This window comes from Macaca thibetana, chromosome 3 (assembly GCF_024542745.1).
Source record: "Macaca thibetana thibetana isolate TM-01 chromosome 3, ASM2454274v1, whole genome shotgun sequence".
NCBI lineage: Eukaryota > Metazoa > Chordata > Mammalia > Primates > Cercopithecidae > Macaca > Macaca thibetana.
Window position 1 is genome coordinate 11,285,291 of NC_065580.1, and position 24,554 is coordinate 11,309,844.

The 24,554-nt window shown below is 35.4% G+C and overlaps 1 protein-coding gene and 1 long non-coding RNA gene across 2 annotated transcripts in view; one reads left to right on the top strand and one right to left on the bottom strand.

Moving 5' to 3' along the window:
- CNTNAP2 (contactin associated protein 2) overlaps positions 1–24,554 on the bottom strand; it is a 2,243,420-nt gene that overhangs the window by 720,811 nt on the left and 1,498,055 nt on the right. The gene's annotated exons all lie outside the window — the stretch shown is intronic.
- LOC126951732 (uncharacterized) lies at positions 10,171–24,453 on the top strand. Its single transcript, XR_007724602.1, has 3 exons — positions 10,171–11,642; positions 14,097–14,181; positions 21,796–24,453. It is a non-coding gene; the product is annotated as an uncharacterized LOC126951732 (long non-coding RNA).

Here is a 24,554-nt window from a genome sequence, read left to right on the forward strand (position 1 = left end):
TTATGTGGAGGAGCAAGATACTCAAAATAGCAAACAATAGTAAAGAAGATTAAAGTTGGAGGACTGACACTACCCAAGCTTAAAACTTATTGTAAAACTAACGTAATAAGACAGTGTTATGTTGGCAAAAGATTAGACAAATAGATTAGCTGAACAGAACAAAGAGCCCAGGAATACATCTGTGTAGATATAGCCAGGTGATCGTGACAAAGGAACTAAAATGAAGAAAGGATAGTTTTCTTCAACAAAGGATGCTGGAATAAAGGGACATCCATAAGCAAAATAACTAACTAAATAAATAAATAATCTAGACACACACCTTGAACTCTTCACAGAAATGAACTCAAAATGAATTATAGACATAAATGTGAAATGCAAAACTATAAAACTCCTGGAAATGACAAGGGAGAAAATCTAGATGATCTATGGTGTCAGTATGACTTTTTAGATACAACATCCAAGGCATACTTTATGAAAAAAATGGTAAGATAGATTTTGTTAAGTTTTCTGCTCTATGAAGGAGCATGTCAAGAGAATAAAAAGACAAGTCACAGACTAGAAGAAAATATGTGCAAAAGACATCTGATAGAGGAGTGTCACCCAAACTATACCAAAAAAAAGCCCTCTTAAAACACAATAATAAGAAAACAACTCGATTAAAAATGATCCAAATATCTTAACATATACTTCATTAAAGAAGATATACAGATGGCAGATATACATAAGAAAAAATGCTGATGTCATCAGAGAAATTAAAATGACAATTAGATACTACTGCACACCTATTAGAATGGCCAAAATCTAAAACATTGACAACACCAAATGCTGTCAAGAACGTGAAGCAACTGGAGCTCTTATTATTGTTGGTGAAAATGCAAAATGGTATGGCCACTTTGGAAGACAGTTTTGGTAGTGTGTTACAAACCTGTACTTCCTCTTACCATAAGATACAGCAATAGTGTTGTTTGGTATTTACCCAAAGGAGTTGAAAAGTTATGTTCACACAAAAGTCTGTGCAAGGATGTTTATAGTAACTTTATTCATAATTGCCAGTGGAAGCAATCAAGATGTCCTTCAGTAGGTAAGTGGATAAACTGTGTTACATTGTAATGACAAATTACTCAGTGCTAAAATGAAATGAGATATTGAGCCTTGAAAAGACACAAAGGAAGCTTAAATGCATATTATTACATGAAAGAAGCCAATTTGAAAAGGCAATACTGTATGATTCCGACTATATGACATTCTGGAAAAGGCAAAACCATGGAGACAGTAAGATGATCAATAGTTGTCAGAGTTTGGAGAAGTGGAGTGATGAATAAGGAGAGCAGAGGATTTTTAGGGCAGTGGAACATTCTGTGTGATACTACAATAGTAGACACATGCCATTATACATTTGTCAAAACCCATGCATGTACAACACCAAGTTTGAACCCTAATGTAAACTGTTGAGTTGGATTGATAATGATGTGTCTGTGTAGGTTTATTGATTGTAACAAATCAAGCCACTCTGGTGTGGGATGTTGATAGTAGAGGAGTCTGTGTATGGGAGAGGATGAGGGAATATGGAAACTCTGTATTTTCTGCTTAATTTTGCTGTAAACCTAAAACTTCTCTAAAAATAAAATAAAGTTTATTAATTGAAAATATTAAGCATATACATTTGCAATTAAATAAGTTGTGGATTTTACTACACTTTACTAGTCTCTATGCTCTTGACACTGCAAATGTGTGGGGGAAATCCTACATTGTGGTATGCTGCTGCTGATCACTTTGTCAACATTCACAAAATAGCTTACCCAGAATTAATTGTGATTGCGTTGAATCTGTAGATCAAGTTAGGAAGAGTAGATATTGTAATAACATCGAGTCTTTCAAACAACATGTATTATCTCTCTGCACCCTTCTCTGCATTCCATAAGGGTAGGCTGGAAGCTTTATATAAGCCACACAGGGAATATATACCATGAAAATTGACAAATGCTGCAAATCAGGTTTTGACTTACTGTTTTTTTGACTGTCAAACTGAAGAGAGAAAGTAAGAAAATGTTAGTAATACAGATGAAACTTAAAAGTGTGTTGTGTCTGTAGTCATTACATATAGAATAGCACCAAAAAATTGAGAAAATCTTTTTTCAGAACTTAAAACCTAATCTATGATCAAGCAATCATAATTGAATTAATCAAATTAATGTAATTGAATTACTGTGATCTATGATTAAGTCATTTATATCTTTGATGAATGAGTGAAGTTCTGAAATTTATCTTCACTGTTTTCCCTTTGTTTTACTCATTAACAAACAAAAATTATCAACCAAAATTTATTTTGGAATTGGACTTAAATGCCAGTCACAAGTTCACCACTATATAAAGATAACTGTTAGAAAAACTGAAATAATAATATAACTAACCAAAATTTTGAGGCAGAGTAGGGGGAAGTATAAGAAGCAATAATTACATTGCAAATACAATATAATTTTTTTCATCTCTACAGTGGAGAATCAAAATATACAATTTAAGGTCAATACAACTCAAAGTGGATGATTAATTGTATTATTCAAATATAGAATGATAATTAAAAGAAAAACTTTAAAAGTTTTATAAATGATTCTAATTTATCAAAAGAAAAGTATATACACGTACAAATTGTGACTTCTAATATTGCCTCCCACCCCAACAGCCCAGAATCTATTTGTTCTCCTTGATCTGTTTCCATATTGCTATGCAATTTTCTTTATGATATATTAAGATTAATTCTTTGCATAATATTTGTGGATACATTTTTTGTTACTTGATAAACTTCATGAAGCTAGAGTCTATGTATGATTTTGGTCAACATCATTGTAAATACCTGGTACAATGTCTGAGATATAGTAATTGGTCGGTAATGATGTATTGATGTAATGATGAGTGAGGAGCCGCTGACTTCAAAAATCTCACAGGAAAGCTACACATAAATGCAATAAAACGAAAGAAACCTGTTTAGTTTTAAAGAAGAAGAGAAAAGATTAGACATTTTGCCTAAAGGAAGACTTTATAAAGAAGGTGGTATCTGAGTTGCATCTTGAAATATTAGGCAGTTTGCCTGGTGGACAGGGAAAAACGTCATTTTGGAGAAAAGAAACTGCCAGCAGAGCAAGGTAACGTTAGTGAAACAGGGCCACAACACAGAGAAAAGTGTGGGCCGTATACTAAGCATCTGGAGTTTATCCTGTAAATCACTGGAAAAGACGGCAATAAGATTCTTTTCTGGGCGCTCTCTGTACACAATAAGGAAGAAAGGAAGGAAGGGAGATTGGAGGGGAATTTGGTGAAGGATGCTTGGCACTGATTGGCTACTACATTGTGGTCCTCGGGCCACACAATCTACAGAGAGAAAAAACTGGCATAATTTGCATTGGTGTTTTAGTTTGAAGGAAAATACTGCTGAAATAAAAGGGGAGGGAGCAAGTCACAGTGGTCAAATCCAGCTTTTCAGCATACTGTCTCCTCCAATTTGAAATTTGTTTTCTATTCTTTCTGTGAATAACCCCTAATTCAAATCCTGACTCTATGAAAACTTACTTTCTTCAATAATCTCACTTATCTTTAATCACACAAAATTGTCACAGTCGTATTTATCTGGATCATACTTTCAGAGCGGAAGCTGTGTTTTTACTTGATTTTGTAATCATCCATAGTGCACAATGAAATGTTTAGCACAAAGTATATGTTGGTAAGTGTTTTGATCAGTATATAATAATGCAATAACAAATGAAGATTTAAAAATTGTCACTACAGAGGAGCAGAAAGAAATCGGACAAATGTGTAAAGAGAATAACATGATAGAAAAGATGATAGAATGATTTCTTTAATTATATGAGAGGTAGATCAAAGTAATTATAGACTGGGCGTGATGGCTCACGCCTGTAATCCCAGCACTTTGGAAGGCTGAGGTGGGAAGATCACTTGAGGTCAGGAGTTCAAACAAGCCTGGCCAATTTGGTGAAACCCTGTCTCTACTAAAAACACAAAAAATTAGCTGAGCATGGTGGTGCGTAACTGTAATCCCAGCTACTCAGGAGGCTGGGACAGGAAAATTGCTTGAACCAGGGAGGTGGAGGTTGCAGTGAGCTGAGATCAGATCGTGCCACTGAACTCCAGCCTGGGCAAATGCCGTCTCAAAAAAAAAAAAAAAAAAAAAAAAAAAAAAAGTAGTATTATGAATACTCTGCTTTCAAGAAATAAAAAAAATAAATATCCTCTAATACTTCAGGAATAATGTTATATTTAATTCAAGTACTGGTTTTTCCCCAAGGATTAAATAAGATCCAGAAACTTGGAATTATGCAGTTTTTGACGGAAAATTTGGTTAAATAAGGGGAATAACTATTTCTTACAACATTCCCAGCACTGCATTTTGAGTGACTCCTTGTAGTATTCTGTTGTTTAAGAAAATCACTAAAACTTCAAAGTGCTGACATGTGTGTGGTAGGGAATTCACGAGTGAGTTTCATTTGGTGAACTTAGGTGATGCAGGTATTCATAACAGTTATAACATTCAGCTGTTCACAAAATTCTTGTAAGTAGCCCTGCAATTTAATTTGCCCTCTTCTCTGCAGCATAGTGTAACCACAGAGGCTTGTGTGGTCTCTAACTTTTCCCTACGATCCATGCTCAACCTGTTGCCAGGCTCACTGGTATGGAACCTCTCAGTCTTAGGTTTGCATTTTTATTCTCCTCTCTTCCATTTCCATCTTTAGGCGAAAAATAATGTTAAAAGAAAAGCTGCTTCCAGGCAAACAGAATCCAAGAAGCACACAAAAATGATCAGTTATGGTTTGTGACCTGATAGGCTGTTCTGGGAATTGAGCTGTCATACTCAGGAGAAAGGCTGTGAGGCTCAAGTGTGGAAGAGATAAATAGGGGTGGAAATGTGAAGTTAGGATGCATGCTTTCATTTGAAAAGTACTTTTTCAAGCATTTAAGGGTTTTAGAGGTTTTGTTGTTTGTGTTTTTTCAGCTTTGCTTTTTAAAATTAAATCTCTCTTTGGGTCTATCGACATTTTATTCTTTAATAACTGGTCTCTCTTCTACAATTTCTCTATTTCCAGAAATGTCTGCTGATAAGAACAGCCTTCCCAGGAATGGGTCAAATGGTAAGAAGATACATTTTTTAAAGGCAAAATATTTAAAGAAAGGAGAGAGGAGAATAGAAACAATAGTTGTTGTTGGAGGATAGCATGGAGCCGTCTTCTGCATTACGATTGAGTACATTCGTCCATCAATGAAAAGTAGATTCCATCAGCAGGGACTATATGCAGAGCATTTATAATCATTAAAATTTCCCAATATAAGAAGGTCCTCCTTGCAAAATGGGAATAGGACAAATGGATGAGAATCATTCTCAATGGAAAATGGAAGATGCTATACTGTACCAGAATGTTTGTGTACACAGATTTTATTTAAATATGGATGTTATCATAGAGAAGATGAGAGTTCGCTCCCAGTACCCTAACTTCAGCATTAGAACTTAACAATGTATTGATTCTGCCCCTTGCCTTCTCTTTTTTCCTCATGCTCTTAATTTGCTCCTCCCCCATAATTAGTCATTACATTTATTTACTTGTGTTTGCTACTCCGTTGCTGCTGTATATACAGTTAGAGAATCTCTGTACAATGGTTAAATTACTCCTCTTACCCATGGCCAAATATGGCTCTAGAAAAACCATAAGAATATGACGCATGGTCTTTGTGACCCTTAAACCCACTGAGCCTCTGTTGCCATCTGCCCATCTACTACTGACATTTATTTCATTCATTCTACCTCTTTCCTTGATCACTATTGCCTAACATTTCCTTCTTAAGCTTCTACACTTTCTCATTCTCAGCTTCTTACTTCACTAAGGAAACAAGAAAATCAGAAAAAATATCCCAAAGCTTTCATCACAATATTCACAGACTGACTTGTGAATGAGCCCATAGACCTCTCCTATCACTCCGGATAAACTATCCTTACTTGTATACAAGGCAATGCACCCATTTGAACACTATATTCCATAGTTACTTGCACAAATTTAATTCTCCAGAAATTCTTCATTCTCACACATTACCATTTATTTTTCTCTAAATTCATTCCAACAAAAGTACTGCTATTTTAGCCAACTTTTAAAATTGATACATAATAGATGTTCATATTTTGGGGATACGAGTGTTACTTTGATACATGTATATATCTGTAAAGGTCAAATCAGGTTAACCAGAATATCCATTGCCTTAAAGATTTATCTTTTATTTATGCCAGTAACGTTTGAATTATTCTCTCCCAGCTATTTTGAAATGTACAATAGACACATGTTAACTGTAGTCACCCTTCTGAGCTCTTGAATGGGCCTTATTTACATTTCTATCTAACTGTAAATTTGTACCCATTAATAACCCTCTCTTTAAAAATTATACAGCTTTTTTTTTTACATTATCCCTCTCTATCTACTGTCTTTTTCCCTTGCTTTTTTGTTAAGCAAAAATTTACTGCCTGCAATACCTCTCCTCTTGGTGTTTTTCAAGTATATTACATTCGCAATATCACTGCATCACTTCGGCAGAAACATCAATCCTCCCTCCAGGACAGCTTAAACTCTTCTGATTTTACTCTTACTTAACTGGCTGTTCCTTCTCTGTCTTTTGTGGTTTTTCTCATCTCTACAAACTATGTGTCTTGGATATCCCAAGGCTCAGTCTTCAAACATCTCCCATTCTCTATCTACATTACTCTCTGGGTGATTTTAATTGGACCCCTGGATTTAAATACCAATTCCACACTGACAAAATCCACATATATATCTTTACTATATACATCTTGTCTGAAATTCAAACTTAGATATGCAATCATCTACTCCATATTCCCACTTGGATATTTATTTTGAATGTAAAACTTCAAGAGTCTAGAGCTAACTTCTGACATTTCCCCCAAGCCTTCTTTTTCTACATTCTTTTGTATTTTAATAAATGCAACTTCTTCCTTGCTCAAATCAAATACCTTCAGTTCATCCTTTCTGTCATATTTCATATTGAAAACAAAGCCGAATGTCTCAAACTTCAGAATATATCCAGAATCTGTCTGATTCTCATCATCTGTATCACTATCACCCAGGTCCGAGACACTCTCGTCTCTTCCTAAAATACTCAATAATCTCCTAACTGGCACCTCTGCTTCTTTGTGAATAGCAGCTAAAAAGAGCTTATTTTTTTTTTAGTAGAACATTTCATTGCTCTGCTCAAATGCCACCAGTGGCACTCCCTCTCACTTAAAACCAACATCCCCTTTAATTGCACACAGGCTCAATAAGTCTGCCCCTCACTCCTGGTTACTTAGCTTCTCTTTCTGGCCACATGGTCCTCCTTGTTCTTCCCCAGCAAATTCCTTTTATACCTGCTAGTCCTAGAGCTTGGAGAAATCTTCCCCCCAGATAGCATTATATCTGTACTCTCAACTCCTTCAAATTTTTGTTCAAATTTTAACCCTCCAAACCTCATCCTAAACTCACTATTCCTTTTTCTTGCTTTATTTTTTCCCTAGAAGTACCACCATCTGTCATGCTATTAAATGTATGTGTGCGTATATGCATGCGTGTATGTATATGTTTCTGTTTTATTATTTCCCCTGTAGAATATAAGCTTTAGAAGGTGGCAATTTGTCCTCTTTTTTTTTCACTGTGTTATCTGATGTGCCAAGAATATCTGTGAAGGAGACATAGTGAAAACACAATACACTCTTTTTTTGAATGAATGAGTGAATGAAGTCACCATTGTTTGGATCTGAGACGTATTTTACTTACAATTAAAAGTGAGTATCTAGAAAGTCACAGAAGAATAACTTCTAAATCTCTCAAACACTCTGAGTTTTATTTCCAAGAGAAGTCAAGTCCATCTCGTTTCTCCTGGAAACCCTTGCAATAATAGGAAGATAGCAAGAGTCATCACCCTGCAGCGTAAAAATGATTTTTCAGCAAGGTTTTAGAATTCAAAGGATATTCTGCAAGCCTGAATTCTTTACCCTTATGCACGTGGGAAAACAAAAGTCTTGATACACAAGTTCAGGAATGCTAATTTTGGTGTTCAAAGAGTTCTGTTTTAAACCATATGGCAAACAAACCCAGGCGAAAATTTCCTCACTGCTGTGTTTGCTTTTATAGCTTTAAGCGCTGCGGTTTTATGCAAGAGGAAATAGATTTTTGAGATGACAGTGACAGGTGAAATAGGATGTGAAGAAATGATACTTCAGTTTCTCTTATGTCAACAATATAAAAAAGCTACATGAAAAGGAAGTGATCTACCCATCTGTGAAACCCAGAATTCTCAAAGAGTCATAGCCACGGTGAATTAACATGGTGCTCATGGTACTCATTCAAATGCTTTGTGATAAATCGTAACTTCTCAGTTTTAATTTCTTCTAGTAGGTCTCATCAATAGCTAACTAAGCTATATTGTTTTCTTTTGCTAAAAAAGTATGGTAAACTCTCATTCAATGTAGTTGTCACAAATGATCAAATATTTAGGTAGAATACTAGATTATACAGAATATTTCTATTACCAGTTTTTTGAAGCTTAGAGCATGATGCAGTTAACATTATTATTTTCCTGAATATATGTAACAATTAAGTAATTTGGGTTCATGTGACACCTCAGGGCCATCAATGATTATTCTATTGGAACTTGCTAAAGTAATAAATAGCATAATTTTAGATAACAGAGGGTCTCCTATATTATCGTTCGTGTAACATTTTTGCCAGTACAAAGAATTCCCATTGAATCAAATTCGCCTATTGGCTTTTACAGGGATCTAAAAGTCAAGACACAAAGCGGTGTCACATTTGAAAATAATTCTTTCTTTGAAAGTTTAAAGTTCCGTGTAGGGGCTTTAGTAATTTTAGGGGTAGAAATTATTTTCTTCAATGTGTTTAAAATCCATGGTGACAAAGCACACTGACAAGCTCTAGGTGAAGCTGGAATGAATGTTAAACCTTAACCACATGAAAAACACACATGCTGATAAGGGCACATTAGGGCCAGAAGCAGCTCTTATAACATTTTATTCTGAAACGGCAAACTTGGTTTCAGAAAACAACCTAATTTGTTAAAAAATTGTATCTGTCATGTTCTCTTTAAAGTCACGGCAGTTGAAATAAGATGATCTCATTACTACTTCTCTCACAGTTAGAATAAAATAATAGTATACCAGACAGGGTAAAAGCCATTTTAAGTTTTTGTCAGGAATTTCAAACCGGCATCATCGCTTCTTATCCATTGGTAGAGAAATTATCAAAGAAAGAAAAAGTAGGTTTTAAATTCACTGATGCCTTTACAATTTGAATCTGACTTACTCTGTTGAAACATTAGTAATTAATCATGCATCAACACCAAGTGTCATAGATTTTGGCAGTCATAAAAAAAAAGAAGAGAAAGGAACCACATTTTCTATTTTGTTCACAGTGAGGACAGGATAAGAATGGATTCTGGAGGGTTATTGTGCTAATTGAATACCCCCCCTCCAAAAAAAAAAAAAAAGCTTGAGTGTGTACATAACAACTTGAGAATTCTTCCCTTTTAAAATTATAATGCATATGCCATATTTATTAGTTAGACATCTTTTATGTGCCTCAAGTTTTTATTCATTTGTTCAAACTGCTCTGAAAAAGCTGGAAGAGATAATAATGTGGACAAGGTAATTGGTGTTGATACCAGTATCTTTATAAATAAAGTCAAATTTAATACAATATTGATTAAAGTAAGAAAAGTAAGATCAAAGTAGTCTAATATGGCGGGCTTGGTGATACTATATTTTCACTGAGTGTGCTATAAATGCCCACAAAACCAATCTTCTCAGGTATTTCTTTGTTGAATTTTATTCACACACATAGATCTGGTAATAAACAGGCATAAGGAATGCAGAACTAGCTTGCAAAGGCAGCAGTTTCTATCTTCTCACTGTCAACTACAAATTGCAGTTTGCATATATCAAAGTTTCATTTTTTACCTGTTTAAATTGGGATTAAATTAATTACATTTGTTGGACAAATACACAGAGTATAGGTGAACTATATAAAGGTAAATTTGTTACTTGAATATATTAGTAAATGTTATATATTATATGAAAGAAAATTTCGTGAATACTTCTTAGCATTCTGGCCACTCAGTTGAATTAATTTGCAATCGAATTTTAATTCTTATTCCATTTGGTATCTTGCCAAAGTAGTAAACAGTATGATCATTAGAGTCCTTCCTAATTCCTTCATCATGTTCATGTGTGTGTAAACCCTTTAGATGTTTTTTATCCATAATAGCTTTAAAATTGCTTTATGTCCTCCAGCCTCATGAAGATGATTACTTTATTAAAAAATTGAAGCCAAAACCAAAAAATCTTAACTGGGCACAAAAATAATTCTAATATGCTTTTATGTGTTGCTTACTGTCAAGCAGGCATGTCTATGTGTATAATGTAGAACAGAAGATGTAAGAAATATGAATACCTTTCCCCACTTTGCATAATGAGGTAATTAGTTGTTATCTAGGTCCCTGGGTGATCAGCAATATTCCAGAAATATGTGCTTGGGTATGACGTGTGTGAGCTGTAAATGTGAGAGTCCCAATAATTGCTATAATTGCTGATGGGCTCAGTCCCACCCGACAATTATGCACCAGATGTGTAGTAAGAGTACTTGGTGTGGCTGATAGCTTATATGGCACAAAGTACTTTCAAACTAAGTTAAATTTTGTAATTAATAACTGTAATGAATGTTACAACTACTTTCCTCTACTTTAACATTAGTTCATGTCCTTTATTATAAAATACCATACACATGTAAATTTCACATAATTAGATTGGCTCATCAATCTGTTATTTCCCAATTACATAACAAAATAGTTACTGAATGAGATTTATGGGTAAGGTGCTAGGAACTGTATTTTAGGCTTCAGAAACCCTTATTTGCATATTCTAATTAGCAGTTTATTAATCTTAAATGCATAAGGAAATTAACTGCAGCCTAATCTCATAAAATTCATCACGGTAATCCTTTATTACATTGGTTTGATATACATTATTTTTTAGCCATTTATGTACTGGAGTAATGGCTAGAAGATAGGAAATTTCATCCCCTTATTCCACTTACAGATCTTTCCCCACTCACACTGTCACCTACATTATATCAAAAATGTAATACCTTCTAGTAACCTTTGGTTTTAATAAATTCATACAAGATTTTCTATTTCTCTTCAGTAACATTTCCTATCTCCTTCTTTCAGAAGATCTCTCCACTAGCCTGCCTTTTTACCAAATCTAGCAGAGTATTTCCCCCTTTATCCATGGGTGACACGTTCCAAGACCCCAGTGGATGCCTGAAACCACAGATAGCATTAAATCCTATATATGCCATGTTTTCTGTAACAAAATTTACATGAATATAGTCTCTCTCTCTCTCTTTCTCTACCTCTCTTGTGAAATACTGTGATAGTTTCAGACCACAGTTGACTGCAGTTAACTGAAAGTAGAGAAAGCTAAACCACGGGTAAGGGAGACTACCGTATCTATAGAAGCAGATATATGAGTAACTTTCTGTTGAGAAGATAGTTTTTTCAGATCATCAGGTGGTAACTTTCAGGAGGTGAGTTATATGAATTCAGAAAACCTTTATTAACTCATTGCTGCATGTCAGAGACTAGGTACAATAAACAAGATAAACCAGAGAAGCTCATTGCCCTGGAGAGTTCTAAAATAAGACCCACTGGGAAGAGAAGTAAAACTTTTCTCCTGGACCAAACCCCATCTAGTGTGGGGGAAAAAGTTTCAGAAAGTTCTGGTGTGCTTTTAGGTTCCTCGGATTAGTATCTGGGGTCTTTACATACCAAAGTACAAATGCGACCCACTGAGTTTAACTGTAGTTTCATGAAGAAACACTACACTACTACACTAAAAGACGGCACCATTTTGTCATACTAGGAAGCTCTCAGCAGTTTAGAGATTTAAGAAAAGCTTCTTAAGTCTTCACCATTTCATAGTGTTTACAATGAGCTTCCAAATCCATTCTAGTTCTATAAAAACTAAATGAAACAGACAAAAACAACCAATGATGGTTATAAATATGCTCTTTGGTCTATGATCTTATACACATGAAACTTCCTCTTTCAAATATGTCAGTTATGGCTATGAAAACCTGAAATGAATTTCTTTGTGTGGAACACAAATGGACTTCGAAAGCAATTCCAAACAAGAATATAATAACAAAATATTCTAACGTTAAATATTCTGTGTTTATACATGAGTTATGTAACATATATATTAATTATGCATTAATTGTAATCTAGCCTTGTTGAGTATGTTTGTTCTACTAATAAAAATGTAATTGGGTATAAGAATATGTCTAGTGTACCTAATATGTTGTTATTATATATTTTGTAGGTATTAGTTTATGCTATTTATTATTATACATACTATTATTATAATGGATTATATAATAAATTGTATATAGAGAGGGAGACAGAGAGAGAGAGAGAGAGCATGTGCAATGGCAAAAGTATCAGAATGACTGTATGACTTATTTTTATGTCTGCTTGCTTAAATTTGCAAAATCCATGGCTGATATTTAGTGAACATGCTCTGGTACGGCCACAGCAGTTCAGGTATTGAAATACTTTTGTATAATTGGTAAATATCTACTGCTTACATTTCCTGAATCTACTCCAGATGTGCACTGGAGTAGACCTCACAAAAGTCCCCAATCTCAGAAACAGCTGGGGCCTCAATATATTGCTTTAGGTATTTCAGCCAGTGTTCATTCTGGTCCATGCCCAGGACATACTGTTGGCTGAATATTTTAAATATCATCTTCTCATATGTCTTGATATGCTTGATGAAAACTACCACCTCCAAGAAAAACAGATGATATTCTCTTGCTATTGTAGTGGCCCTTTAGAAGTACTGTAGTTATTATAAAGGTAAAAAATAGCCGCTATACTTTTAAGGAATTATAGTGGGACAAGTGCAGTACCATAGTGTCCAGGAACTTGATGATGGGGAAATTTTCTCTCTATACCTCACACCCACTATTTCCTTACAGAAATGCTGCACATAGTCCCCTGAACCTGTGTGCATATTTTTGTTTCTGATCTGTGCAAGTCTAATAAAATATCCATATTGCGCTTTGCTATTTGATGTTTGTAAAAGAGCTGAAATGGTGATTTAAGTGAAGGCACAGGTTACAGATCACAGTTTAAGGCAAGAAGGAATGGATGAAATTTAGAATCTGTAACCGGTGGAATTAAAAACAAAGAAACTAAGATATTCAGAGTTGACCAATTTGAATAAGCACAGCTAAGAATACATATTTTAAACATTTACCGTGGTTGATTTAACTTCTGTCCCTTTTTCAATCCTGATTTTAGATTTGGGGTTTATTTTTAAGGAGTTCTGTATCTATACATTATGATCCTGATCTGATACTAAAGACTTCTTAAATCAACTAAGGCAAACAGAAAATAATATAATTATTACAAATAAATAAATAATATAATTCCAAAGCAAGGTTCAAGAGAATTTGTTGAAGCAATGAGATTCTTTAGTTCCTGGAGTGGGGTCAATCTGGGGTTACTTATGAGGCACATCAAGAGATTTTTATTGGTTCCTTAGACTCTGACCAAGAATCAGGAGCCAAAGACAAAGTCAAGACCAACTATCCAGACAATAAACAATATATTGCCTATTTCTAATGGTGAGGAAACAAATACACATTTATAACGTGGCCATATTTTTAGACAACACTGTCTCTATTATCTGCGTCTCATTTTAATCTACTTCCTCAATCTATTTCTAAAAACACTTTAGACACGTTTTTGTTCTTATTCCTTGTTAATGATTTGTTAGTTTCTTTGTGGAGAAGCCAAACCAAGAAAAATCAAAATACAAGTGTTATTTAGATGATTGGCAGATTATTTCCTTAGCGTATCATGTTATAGAAATGGATGTTCCTGAACCAAAATCATAAAAGATCTTTATTATATTTCTAAAAACATTTATTTTCTTAATTGTGTTTTTCAGAGAGCTTTTTCCTTAAATCTTTCAGATAATGGATTGCACTGTAAGATGTCATCTTCAGTTATCACAGTCATATGTCACTCTGCTCTTCACAGTGAAACTGATAAAAACGGGTAAGTCGCTAGAGAAAGAATGACATGCTTTCATTAACAATCAACATACCACAGATTTCTTTTGAAGATTTCTCTAAGGTAAGTACACTAGTTGAAAAGAGGTTTGAAACATAATTTTCAAGTATTTTGATTTAATTATGGCGAGGCTCAATGTGTAGCATTGTTTGGCTCTATGGTTTTCCGAAGATAAGTTTCAAATTTCTTTTAGTTTCTTCCAAAAGATCATTCAGCACATCTCTAATTTAGCTTTTTCCTCAGATTCACTTACACTTTGCAGATTAAAGTTATTCCCACTCCCACCTATAAGCAGTAAATATATGTGTTTTTAATTGCCCTTTAAATTTCATAAACCAAAATAGCATATGCTTGTTTACAAAGATCTAATTAGCACAAATTTACCTAAATATGCTCTCATGGTTGTGAAGACATTAAAATTAAAATGCAAATTATAATGTGTATATGAGAACTAAGGGAGAAGAATTTTAACCAAATGGCCCGCAGGCAAACGATTCCCCTTGCTGTTATCTTGCCATTTATTGGACACTGTCCTGAATAAAACAGGCAGAATCCTTACCTGAAAGTTACAAGTCTTCATTCTGTAGTCACTTAAGACAGTGTTAACAAAGCCAAGACCTTGAAAGACATATGATTAAGATAGCAAATAATCAACTCAGAAATCAAGCACTTTAAAAATTAATGCCACAAAAGAAATCAATAACAAAGAGAAAAGCATTAGAAGGTTCAATTATTAGTAAAATAATCATAGCACCATTCATATTTGGGGAGATCAGTCTCAAAAGATTTCTGGAGAAGATGCATCTTCAAAACATTTTTCATAGCCAGCTAAGAACATGGCTCTGGTATTGGGAAAAACTGCAGCAAGGCAATGAGGACTTTTGGATAGCTGAGTATTGATGAGCTAAACTGAAGGCTCATGTAACATCCTGGAAATGTATATCTATAAAATAAGATTCGGGGCAAGTTAGAAAGGAATTGGCAGTTAGTATGTAAAACTATGATTGCTTATCAAGTTTTGGTTATCAATTATTTGAAAATACATGTAATTATATCTGTGCATTTATCAATTGTGTTATATACCCTAAAGGATGATGAGGTTTAGAAAGGAGTGTGTGATATTGAGCAAAAAGAACAAAACTGGAAGCGCCACACTCCCTGATTTCAAAATATACTACATAGCTATAGTAACCAAAACATCACAACACTGGCATAAAAACAGACGTGCAGAACAATGGGACAAAATAGGAACTCCAGAAATAAATTTGTGCACTTACAACCAATAATTTTCAACAAAGGTACTATGAACACATCATGGAGAAAGGACACTTTCTTCAATATACGGTGCTGGGAAAACTGGATATCCACATATAGAACAATAAAATTAGATCCTTATCTCATACCATATACAAAAATCTGCTTAAAATGGATTGAAAGCTGATATATAAGACCCAAAACTGTGAAACTCATTGAAAAACCATAGAAAAAAAAGCTACGTGACATTTTTGTGAGCTACGATTTTTGGATATAACTTCAAAAGCACAGGCGACAAAAGCAAAGATAGACAAACAGGATTGCATCATAATAAAAAGCTATTCTACAGCAAAGGAAACAATCGACAGAATAAAGAGAAAACCTACAGAATGGGGGAAAATATTTGCAAACTACACATCTGATAAGGGGTTTATATCCAAAATAAACAAGGAACTCAAACAGCTCAATGGCAAAACAAACAAACAAAAACAAATAGCCCAATTTAAAAATGAGCAATGGCTCTAAATAGAATTTCTCTAAAGAGGATATACAAAATGGTCAATAGCTATATGAAAAAAATGCTCAACATCACTAATCGTTAGGCAAAGACAAATTAAAACTACAATGTGACACGACCTCATACCTCCCAGAACATCAAAAAGACAAAAGATAACAAGTGTTGGTGAGTATGTAAAGAAAGGAGAACCCTTGGCTGATGTTGGTGATAATGTAAATTAGCCAGTATTTAAAACAGTATGGAGGTTCCTCAAACAAATTAATGAAACAGAATTCCTATGTGATCCAGCAATCCCACTACTGAGTATACATCCAAAGGAAATGAAATCTGTATGTCAAAGAGATATCTACACTTTCATGTTCACTGCAGCATTATTCACAATAGCTGAGATGGAATCAAAGTATCCATTGATGGGTGAATGGATAAAGAAAACGCGGTATGTATACACAGTGGCATACTGTATTCAGCCATGAAAAAGAAAGAAATCTTGTTATTTGTGACAACATGGATGAACATGGAGGACTTTATGTTAAGTGAAACAGACCAACCAAAGAAAAACAAATACTGCATGATTGCTCTGGTAAATGGAATCTTAAAAAGTTGATCTCATATAAGTAGAAAACGGAACGGTAGTTAGCAGGGGCTGGGGTAGTCGGTGAATGGTGGTTGGGAAGGTATTACTCAAGGAATACAACATTTTAATTAGATAGAGGAAGAAATTAAAGAGGTCTATTGTACAACACAGAGACTATAGTTAGCCATATATTGTATTCTGAAACAATGCTAAGAGACTGAATGCAAAATATCCACAAAAAAGATAACTATATGAGGCAGTGCATGTTACCTAGAGCTAGTCATTCTGTAATGTATACAGACATCAAAACAATATATTGTATATAGTAAATGAATACAATTTTGTAAATTAAAAAAATATATATATTACTAAATAAAATAGAGTTTGTGTTTCCATGGTTACTGTAACCCTAGCAGGTTTTAGGGAATTGTTAATAATAGTAGCTAACACTAAATGCTAACTGCTAAGTACTTTACATACATTTTTCTCCATTCAATTCTTACAACTCCATAAGAAAACATTCTTCATTTAGAACAAAATTAGTCATCATATTTCTATTTCCAATACAGACATGATTCATGTCACATTCTCTTTTGTACCTTCTGCTGCATAAAAAGAGAAGAGGAACTCTATAGAAATTGAAGTCAATGAAATTACTCTAATTAGAAAAATAAAATCAGTATAATCAATAACAATAACAATGGCCATTTATTGGCAAAGCAGGGAGCTAATTGCTTTATACGTATTATCTTAAAATGCACGCTGTCTATTATCTAACACAACATGTATGAAGCTAGTATCATCGTAATTATTAAAATACCATTATTTTTAAAAGGGGGAAATTTGTGCTCTAAAGAATTATGGGCATGATCATATTTCCTCAATGTGAGTGGCAGATCCATGTTTTTCACTCAGTTTTGCCTAACTCCAAAGTGTATTTTTCACATCTTGTAATACATTCACCTGTATCTAAAATACATGCCCAAACCCTAACGCCTGTGTGATGGTTAATTTTATGTGTAACTTGATTATGCTAAAGGATGCTTAGATAGCTAGTAAAACATCATTTCTGGGTGTGTCTGTGAGGTGTTTCTGGAAGAGACTGGCATTTGAGTCAGTACAGTGAGTAAAGAAGACCACCTCACCAATGTGGGAATCATCCAGTCCACTGAGGGATTGAATTTAAGACAAGGTGGAGAAAAAGTAAATTTCTTCTTTTCGAGTACCTGCCCTGAGATATCAGCACTCACGATTTTCAGGCCTTTAGAGTTGAACCAGGATTGACACTAGCGGTCTCCCATAAGGGTCATTTAGATATCCTGTTGGTTCTGTTTCTCTCGGGAACCCTGATTACTATACCTTGGTACCTGGAAATGTGATCTTACATGGAAATTGAGAAGTTGGATTTTTGCAGATATATTTAAGTTAAGGATCTCAAAATTAATCATCCTGGACTTGGGTGGGCCCTAAGTCAAGTGACTGGTGTTCTTATAAGAGAAGAGAGATTTGATTGGAGACATAGAATGGAAGGCCTTGTGAAGACGGAGGCAGAGACTGGAGTGATAGCACCACAAGCCAATACATGCCTGGAGCCACCAGAATATGGAAGAGGCAGGGAAGGATTTTTCCCTGGAGCCTTTGAAGGAGGTTTGGCCTTATGAATACCTTAATACCAAACTTCTGGCTTCTAGAACTGCTGAGAGAATAAATTTCTGTTGTTTTAAGACACCAAGTTTGTGATGATTTGTTTTGGCAATCCTAGAAAACTAACACATCCGTTAATGAAGATTTAAGATAAACAGCTGACAGGAAAATGAAAAAAAAAAAAAAAAGGTGATCATGCAAAATTTTTAGTGAGATACACTAAAATAAAAAAATTCAAAGAAAAAATTGAATGCTGAAAGAAAATTTTCAGCTATCAACGAAAGAGTCTCAACCTAAATAGTGAAAAATCTAACCTTACCTCTCTTGAGGAAAAAAAAAGTAACAACCTATAGTCTATATTGTAATAAGGAATAAAGTTTATGGACAAGCTCCAACTACCTATGTAAATTTCCTTGAATCTTATCAAGATGAAGATAATCTCTTGATCTCTTTTGCATTTAAACAATGAAGTGAAATATATTTTCTCAGATATTCTGCTTTCTAATATCTCAAAGACTCAGCAAGGCACATCGAAATGCTACTTATATAAATAACTGTATAAATAATATTTTATTTTTATACTGCTCTTTTTTTACAACAGAATGAGAGCTTTCTTTATAAGGAAAAACTCTAATACTATGTCTTTTCATTGCCTGTAGCTTTAAACATTTTCAGAGGCAGAAACTATAGTAATAGCAGTTTGCAAATGAAGTGGTTTGTAAATCTTAAACTGCAATTTTCTCCCAAACAAAACAACAACTAAAAAATATGCTCTCTAAGGAGAGATGAAACTGTAAAGTCTTCTATTTGGCATTCAGATGTTGCTGGATATGTTTGCAATAAAGAATATCCTCCACTTAAATCGCACCTACATCTTTCCACCAAAATCTTTTCTTGTATACTTTCTGTCCACAACGGGAGTGAGGCTTAGTATCTCATGCTAGTTAGATGCATTATTCATTTCCTTTCTGCTTATATATTCCACAGTTTGAAATTTCCTCTGGAATTAAAAAATGTAAATTGTCACAGTCATAGCTACAATGTATCTCTTGTTTATTATACCTCTCCCAAACAGCCAGTGCATTTAATGATACACCATTTACATTTAATAGTATTCAGACATATTTGGCACATGTTTTATTATTTTATCTTATAAAGCTTGAATTTTTTAAAAAGCACCACTGATTTTTGTACCATTTAACGTGTATTGAAAATGATCTTTCAATTTGAAAGTCATAAAGAAGTATAGGTAGCATTTGTTTCCTATATTTCAGAAAACTTTCAATGATTTTTCAATGATTCATTTAAACTCCTATTATTAACAGAAAACACAGTCTCATTTCAGTTGGTCTGCGTCTCAAAATCTAATGTCCCCATCTCCAGTCTTGGCCATTCTTCCCATTCACTCCCCAGAACTATGGTTAGTACCACCAGAGTGTTACGGACATCAGCAGCAGCAGAGCATTTAATTTAGATTTCACCAGAGCTAAGTATAGTGGGCAGCTGAACAAGAGAGAACAGTACTTTCTCAATGAAGTAATAGAATAACGAGGTTTTTTTCTTATATAGCTAGAAAGCAGCATGCGATAGTGAAAGAGGATGAGCTTTAGATTTATTCCAACTTAATCTATACTGCTGATCTTCTCTCTCCATGGATAATTACTTCACTACTCTGAGCCTCATTATAAGCTTAGCTGAAAAATAGGAATAAGGATGTTGCAAGAATTAAACAAAATAATGTATGTAATAGCACAGCGCTCAGAACATGAATGGTCATCAGTTACATGGTAATTACCTCCAACTAACTCATGCACATCCACAGCCTTGTTTTTTCCTTCCAGACAATCCCAACAACCGAACTGCAGTAGTGTAGCAGAGGAGCCAGTTGGCTACATAAATTATACCTCATGTAGAATTTACAGAATGAAAGAAATTTTAAAGACAGGTCATTTGCTTCATTTGATAACATAGCTCATTATTGGCACATGTGTAGTAAAATCAAATCCATCGATTTGTAGTCTGGAATAGGAATCTTCTTCTAATTATGTTTCCAAATCATAAAAATGACTGTTAAGAAAAAAAAAAAAAAAAAAAAAAAAAACCAAAAGCATGCTCCTGTTCATTATTATGGCCAGGTATAGAATATACATCTGAAATGAAATACTTTTGATTTGGGGAATTCAGGATCAAACTTGGCTTTGGGTATCCTTGAATCCGGCTGCAATCAAATCAAAGCTTTGAGACGTTTTTGAAACAGAAGCAGCAACATTGTGAAAGATCAAATAAAAAAAAAAAATCAGTGCAAATAAGAATGGTCTTGTGAATTTTTAGCCATGGTGGTACTTGCATAACAGCAGGGTCCACAGTGAATACACAGTACAAAAGCTGATGAAATGGCTCCCTGAAAGCGGGAAGGTAATGTTTTGAAGTCTGAAGAGCATCTAAAATGGGACGCGTTTGACACCTATATTTCAACAGAGAAATATCCAGAGAAACAAAGCGGAGGCCCCCCCGGATCACTTTCGCAAAAGGTCTTTTACCAGCTTTAAGTCTCTCTGAAGGGTTTGTTGAGAATACAGTCCAAAGTTTCCCAAGGAATTTTCTTCCTGGATTCCATGAGCCTTCTAAAAGTATTCCCTGCCATGCTTTGCCACATGCCCTTCTAAAATAGGTAAATAAAGGCTAGAATTTATAAGAAAGATAAGAGTTTAGCACAAAAACCTCTACTATTCTAATATTGGATCAAAAGCTTCTGATAATGGGTCATAAGAGTCATTTTCTATAAATTTATTGTGCTTTTTTAAACAATTCAAATTTAGAACGTTTAACATGGTATTTGTGGGCTACTTATATTTGAATGAGTAGATCATTTGTGGTAATTCTGATTAACTTTTGAGTATTAGGAACATGGCTACAACTATAGCTCCCTAAATTATAATTTTTTTCCTATAGAAAAATCAGATTTGACATATCATCTCTACTTATACCATCTTGTTCAGCACATCACAAAGCTAAACATTGCCTTCAATGATTTCATTCTGATGTTTTAAGGTACTTTTTTTTAGTCTCTTGACCATCGAGATCAGCATTTTTCTCAGACCAGTATCTGATTTTCCAACGAACTCTCTACAAAAAGGAGATACAGAATCTCTTAGGGCTTCCCTAATTTGGGGGCACCATAACCTCTTTTTGATAGTATCTTCACAGTATCTACTAGAGTTAACAAACTGGAGATTGCATAAAGGGTACGATAAGTAGGTACAGCCCATATCCTGGTATAAATGCACACTATTCCTCTTATTTTGGGGCCAACCCATTTGAATTAGCCTCCTTCCCTTTCGGATCACAGCCAGAGCAGCCAATTAGTGAGTGGAGGGCATGCACCTTGAGGTTGGAGTACTTGAGAGCTACACAAGACGTCTCCGGCCTTGAGCTTTATCATCATGTCACAGCAAATACTAGTGTTCTATGTGCTATTAGCTGTTCCATGGAAACAATCTGGGGAACATTCTGTATTGCATCCCACTTTCAGGAAATTCAAAATTCTTCATTATAAGGTCTAACAAAAAGTCTATCTAGTTATTTCAGCCAATTTTTTTTTTTTCCTCAGATGAATGTCACTGGACACCAACTTTTCATGAGATACAATTTGAAAAATGGAGTTCTGAAGGACCAGTTTTCTCATCGTTGTTCTGAGAGCTACAGCCTCCTCAAGACGCTCAGTTGAGCCTGTGCCCGGTCCTCCTCTACACTTTCTTATTGTCAGTGCACTCTGCAGAGCACTAGCTCCAGATGGAAGTGAAGCAGGATATTTCCCCGAGCCCTTCATGGAACTTGCAACCAGGTGCCTCGTTTGCCCAGCTCACAGCTGTCAACTCCTTGCAGGAAAGAGCATGACAGTGAACGAGGTGAGAACTGGAGTGCACAAACACTGGACCCAACTGGCTGCTTCAGCGCAGGCAGGAGCCAGCTCCACTCACTCAGATCTGCTGTGCTCCACCCCTCGTGGGAAGGAGCACATGAGTAAGTGGAGGCTGGAGCCAGGAGCAAGTGCTTTTGGGCACCAGCAGGAGCGAACTTCAGGCAGGCATCGTGGCAGAGTCTGGTATGATACCCAGGACCCCTGAAGCTCCAGAGGGACTGCTACAGTGCCCTTTTAGCTCTGCCATCCATGGACGGCTTGAGTGTTAGTTCAGTCATCCCTCTGCCTACTCACATGAGGTGGCTGCCCTCCAGCAAGGGCAAAGGGCAAGTGTGACAGCCTTTTGTATCCACATTAGTGGCACCCAGGCTCTTGCCAGGTATTCAGGAGAAATGAGGTCATATGAACAACCTGAAGGATGCCAACTGTGGGGGATTTTATTGCCAATGGAAGTGGCTCTCAGTGGGAAGGGGAGCTGAAAAGGGAATGGAATGGGAAAGTAACCTTCCCCTGAAGTCTGGCCATCTCTGGCCAGACTCTTCTCCACACTTATTCTGTCAAGCTGTCCCTCTGAAGTCAAGCCACTTCTCTCCAACGTCCAGCCATAGTCTCTGACGTCCAGCTGCTTCACCTCTGTCTGCCGGTTGAGTATGGGGTTTTTATAGGCACAGGATGGGGCAGGGCCACAGGTGGTTTTGGAAAAGGAAGTATTTGAGCCAGAAACAGAGATGTAAGTTCTCACTTTGGACCGTGGTCCCAGGCTTGAGGGTGGCGTTTTGTTGGGGATCCACCCTTTCTGCCTAGAATTTCTCTTCCTCCTGTCCCTATTAGAAGGAGAATGTCCAGGGCATTCACAACCCTGGTGAATTGTAACATGGACCTCAGGTCTTCCCTTTATCACTGCTGCTGTGTGTTCAGGATTGATGCAGGACTTAGACCACATGGACTCAAGAACCCGGAAATTTAAACAACAAAAACAAAACAGAAAATCCAGAATTACAGGGGACTATTTCAGAGGTTTTCTTTGTATATTGTGGAACACATCCCATATATTTTACATATTGACATTTTCACTTAGTCAGAAGTTATTAATAACAAAAGTTTCAATACATGAAAGAAAACAGAATATGAGACTAGTAATGCCATCTCTAAAAGATGGGATCCAGGGAGAATCTAAGCTCCCCTATTTCCAGAATAGCATAGAGAAAGCAGAACCATAGGTTACCTACTCCTGCTGATGCCTCACAAACAGATGATGGATGTTAGTGAAATATTTGTACTTAGGATGGAAAACATAGTTTAGATTATGGTAGTGAAGCAATATTAGGGGGAGGGTCCAAGCTTGATATGGTCATGATATGATAGCTGGAAGGGTGGAGATGACCAAGAGGTGAGTCCAAGAGGTGGACAATGGTGGTGCCAATGAGAAACAAAAGAGTGTAATTGAGCATGCAGATGGGAGGCTGGGGCTTGCCCAGCCACCCAGAGCCCCTCCAGGAGGGCTGGGAAGTGAATTGGAGTCATTGTTTCACGATCAGTAACAACTATCAATAAACTAGTGTCACAATGACCTAAATAAGAATTCCCACATCCAGCTTGGGTAAAAATGTAGGGTACTGGTAGCATAGGGTTGGTTGGGGTACAATATTGCCTAACAATAGTCTTCGGAAGCTGTAACGAAATACATAATTTTTGAAAAAAGAATTCCACTTTGGGACTTTATTTTAAGAAAACTAATTAGGGACCTATGCAAAGATATGTTACAAGGCTGTTAATTTTAACATAGCAATATAGATTTCTTTATGAAATATGATTTTCACATTAATATTTATGGGGCATAAGTGTATTTATTTGTTTTGAAAGTTTTATATTGCATTTTGTTATATGAAGTAACAAGATTCTGTGTAAAATCTTATTTTATGTCTAGTCATATGTCCCTTAACAATGGGGTTATGTTCTGAGAAATGCATCATTAGGTAATTTCGTCATTGTGCAAACGTCATGGAATGTACTTAAACCCAGATGGTATATCCTACTACACAGCTAGGCTATGTGGTATAGCCTATTGCTCCGAGGTTGCAAACCTGTACAGTGTGCTGCTGTACTGGATACCTTAGGCAACTGTAACACAATGTAAGTACTTGTGTATCTAAACAGAAAAACTATGGTAAAAATTAATATAAAAGATAAAAAAATAGCACACCTATATAGGGCACTTAACAAAAACAGAGCTTGCAGGACTGGAAATTGCTCTGAGTGAGTCAGTGAGTGGTGACAGGATGTGAACACCTAGGATATGACTGTACACTACTGTAGATGCCAGAAGCATTGGATGCTTAGGCCACACTAAATATATAGAAAACTTTTCTCTTTCTTTGATAATTAACCTTAGCTTACTATAGATTTTTACTTTATAAAGTTTAATTATTTTTTACTCTTTTATAATA